Source organism: Salmo trutta, unplaced genomic scaffold (assembly GCF_901001165.1).
Source record: "Salmo trutta unplaced genomic scaffold, fSalTru1.1, whole genome shotgun sequence".
Taxonomy (NCBI): Eukaryota; Metazoa; Chordata; class Actinopteri; order Salmoniformes; family Salmonidae; genus Salmo; species Salmo trutta.
Genome location: NW_021822183.1, coordinates 26,394 through 30,338, shown reverse-complemented (window position 1 = coordinate 30,338; position 3,945 = coordinate 26,394). Strand labels below are relative to the sequence as shown.

At 42.6% G+C, this 3,945-nt stretch overlaps 1 long non-coding RNA gene across 1 annotated transcript; it reads right to left on the bottom strand.

Annotated features, from left to right (window-relative positions):
* Positions 1-340: 340 nt before the first annotated feature.
* Positions 341-3,299, bottom strand: LOC115180821 (uncharacterized). The gene is made up of 2 exons (XR_003873160.1): positions 3,241-3,299; positions 341-388 (listed from the first exon to the last, which is right to left on the bottom strand). It is a non-coding gene; the product is annotated as an uncharacterized LOC115180821 (long non-coding RNA).
* Between the last annotated feature and the right edge of the window lie 646 nt (positions 3,300-3,945).

The following is a 3,945-nucleotide window of genomic DNA, read 5'->3' as shown; positions in this document are numbered from 1 at the left end:
AGCATGTTTTACCTCAGACAGCCTCGATGAACTTAGTGGGGTGGTAAATGTGTGCTGAACAGAGAAGCTGGTGTTAGCAAAGTGTTAGCGATAGTGTTAGCGATAGTGTTAGCGATAGTGTTAGCGAAGAAAAGGGAGTTGTGAAGAATGAGTGATACACAAACACAAAGACGACAGACATTTCCCTAGAGCTAAAACATCTACACACAGGAATCATACACAAACTCTTAACACATTGGGTAGAGGTAGAGGTACAGGGTGCCTTACCTCTGTAGATAGTAGGTAGGGGCAGCGAGGACAGACCCTGCTCTTGCATTTGTGGTGTTGCTGGACTCTCCTCTTGGCTTCCAAGACTGGGTTCTCAAACTGTGTCCGTCTGTTTATGTGGCTACAGAGAAAGAAAGGTATGACATTTCACTGGGCTCTCTGTAGTATCCACCTCCTCATCCACTTCCTCTCTCCCTCTGTAAAGAGCTGGATGCACAGTGCTGTGCTACGATGATTAATTCAATAGCCTTAGTATCCCTAGTATTATGTAATGGAGCTGCAGAATGGTTTTGCTAAGAAAAAAATGAACAAAAGCCCAATTAGGTCCCATTCTAGTGAAATCCGCAGCTTCCTGTAATCAGCATTAGGAATCATTTAGTGTGTGATTTCTGGAGTGGGTTCTGAAAAAACATGTCTCCCTGATTGTATTTTCTTAAAACATTCTGTCAGTGCTAATTTGGTATGTCTTCGGGAGCGAGTCGATAATTATAGTCGATAATTATAAATACTGTAATTTCGAAAGTGTGAAGTAATTAATCATAATTTAGATGTGCCCTCCTGGACGGTGCAAGACTGGAGGAATAATGCTTCTGTCGATAAGCACAGCGTCTGCCCAGCCTACACTCTTTTCTTCATCAGATATTAGGTCAACTCAACAGTACAGCCAGGCAGTGGGACATACACTTAAGTTGGAGTCATTAAAACTTGTTTTTCAACCACTCCACAAATTTCTTGTTAACAAACTATAGTTTTGGCAAGATGGTTAGGACATTTCCTTTGTGCATGGCACAAGTAATTTTTCCAACAATTGTTTATAGACAGATTATTTCACTTAAAATTCACTGTATCACAATTCCAATGTGTTAGAACTTTACATACACTAAGTTGACTGTGCCTTTAAACAGCTTGGAAAATTCCAGAAAATTATGTCATGGCTTTAGAAGCTTCTGATAGGCTATTTGACATAATTTGAGTCAACTGGAGGTGTACCTGTGGATGTTTCAAGGCCTACCTTCAAACTCAGTGCCTCTTTGCTTGACATCATGGGAAAATGAAAAGAAATCAGCCAAGACCTCAGAAAAAAAATTGTAGACCTCCACAAGTCTGGTTCATCCTTGGGAGCAATTTCAAAACACTGAAGGTACCACGTTCATCTGTACAAACAATAGTACGCAAGTATAAACACCATGGGACCACGCAGCCATCATACCGCTCAGGAAGGAGACACGTTCTGTGTCCTAGAGATGAACATACTTTGGTGCAAAAAGCGCAAATCAATCCCAGAACAACAGCAAAGGACTTTGTGAAGATGCTGGAGGAAACAGGTACAAAAGTATCTATATCCACAGTAAAACGAGTCCTATAACAACATAACCTGAAAGGCCGCTCAGCAAGGAAGAAGCCACTGCTCCAAAACTGCCATAAACAATCAAGACTACGGTTTGCAACTGCACATGGGGACAAAGATGGTACTTTTGGAGAAATGCCCTCTGGTCTGAAGAAACAAAAATGTAACTGTTTTGCCATAATGACCATCTTTATGTTTGGAGGAAAAAGGAGGAGGCTTGCAAGCCGAAGAACACCATCCCAACGTGAAGCATGGGGGTGGCAGCATCATGTTGTGAGGGTGCTTTGCTGCAGGAGGGACTGGTGCACTTCATAAAATAGATGTCATCATGAGGGAGGAAATTATGTGGATATATTGAAGCAACATCTCAAGACATCAGTCAGGAAGTTAAAGCTTGGTCGCAATTGGGTCTTCCAAATGGACAATGACCCCAAGCATACTTCCAAAGTTGTGGCAAAATGGCTTAACGACAACTAAGTCAAGGTATTGGAGTGGCCATCACAAAGCCCTGACCTCAATCCTATAGAAAAGTTGTGGGCAGAACTGAAAATGCGTGTGCGAGCAAGGAGGCCTACAAACCTGACTCAGTTACACCAGCTCTGTCAGGAGGAATGGGTCAAAATTCACCCAACTTATTGTGGGAAGCTTGTGGAAGGCTACCCGAAACATTTGGCCCAAATTAAACAATTTAAAGGCAATGCTACCAAATACTAATTGAGTGTATGTAAACTTCTGACCCACTGGGAATGTGATGAAAGAAATAAAAGCTGAAATAAATCATTATCTCTACTATTATTCTGACATTTCACATTCTTAAAATAAAGTGGTGATCCTAACTGACCTAAGACAGGGAATTATTACCAGGATTAAATGTCAGGAATTGTGAAGAACTGAGTTTAAATGTACTTGGCTAAGGTGTATGTGAACTTCCGACTTCAAGTAACTATTGGACTTGGCAGGGTCAGCCATTGCATGCACGCTAGTGTGCGTGCATGCAATGGCTCAGTGGCTGCCTGGGGATATGGGATTTCTACATGGCAGCGGGAGAGAGGGAGTGTAGGCAAGGCAGGTACAGTGTTCTGGTCTTTCTTGGGGATAGAGAATAGAACACGGCCAGCCAGCCAAACTCCCTCTCCAGCCAGGCTATAAATAGACCTCCCTCCTCTCCCTGGACTAGGGGGACTAGTGCGCATCCAGCAGGAGAAAGTACACCTCCAGAATAGGAAGGTACATGGTTCAATAAGAGACAGAGACACATCCCATTGCACCACGTCGCACAAGATGGCGCACACACACACACACACACACACACACACACACACACACACACACAAACTTGCGCATGTAAACAGGTACACAGTTACACACTCACACAGAGACACAGAAACACACACACACTCACAAATGCATGCACACTAACAAACAATCCCCACTGACCCATCCACAACAGACAGACAGAGATAGAGGTATAAATGAGCAGCAGAAAAACCCACCATCTGCCTCCTGGCCACAGCCCTGTGCAGCGTTAATGACTCTGACTAACACAGGACAGTGGAAGCATAACACGGGGGAACACTGGAAATCAAAATAGTCATTAAATATTAAAGCAGCGGGTCCAGACTTACTCCACATAGTAGCTTCCGTAAATAGGGTCATCGATCTTCTCCCAGCCATACGGCAGCTCTGTGGAAGAGACAAGCACAACAACATACTAGTCAGTCAACAGGCTGGGGACAGCATGTCGATTCACGGAACAATATATTCTTCAGGATATTTTGATCACAACATTATTGTATGGCCATTTATTACAGAGGATTTGAGGTTATATAAAATCTTAATTGATTATGGTAAATCTGAAAAGGATTTATTATGCTCTATGGTAACTGTGCTAGTTACTGAATACCGTGTGAGGTCTATGAGCCTCCAGACTTGCAAACTATCAAAACATTTGGACAAACTTAAGAGACAAGACACATGATACCCCCATCAGCATTTGAAATCAAAATTCAGATCCAAAATTCACGAGTGTGAAGGAGAATGGCTGTTTATCAAGCAGCGGACCAGAGGTTACTTAAAATCAATGTCAATATGGCCCCACAGGACTACCCCAACCATCTCCTGAACTCTCACACTACACCAAACACACTGATAGATGGAGTGGTTTGAATTGGGGTGATTTTAAATATTAATGTCCTGCCATCCTTTCTATGTTGTAAATATTCAGTTATGATGCCAGCGATGTTTAGATTAGTTTAAATGTTTGTATCTGGAGCACGTACATAGCTCCTGGGCCCCTTAGCCCACACAATATTTAACTGGAACACATTACA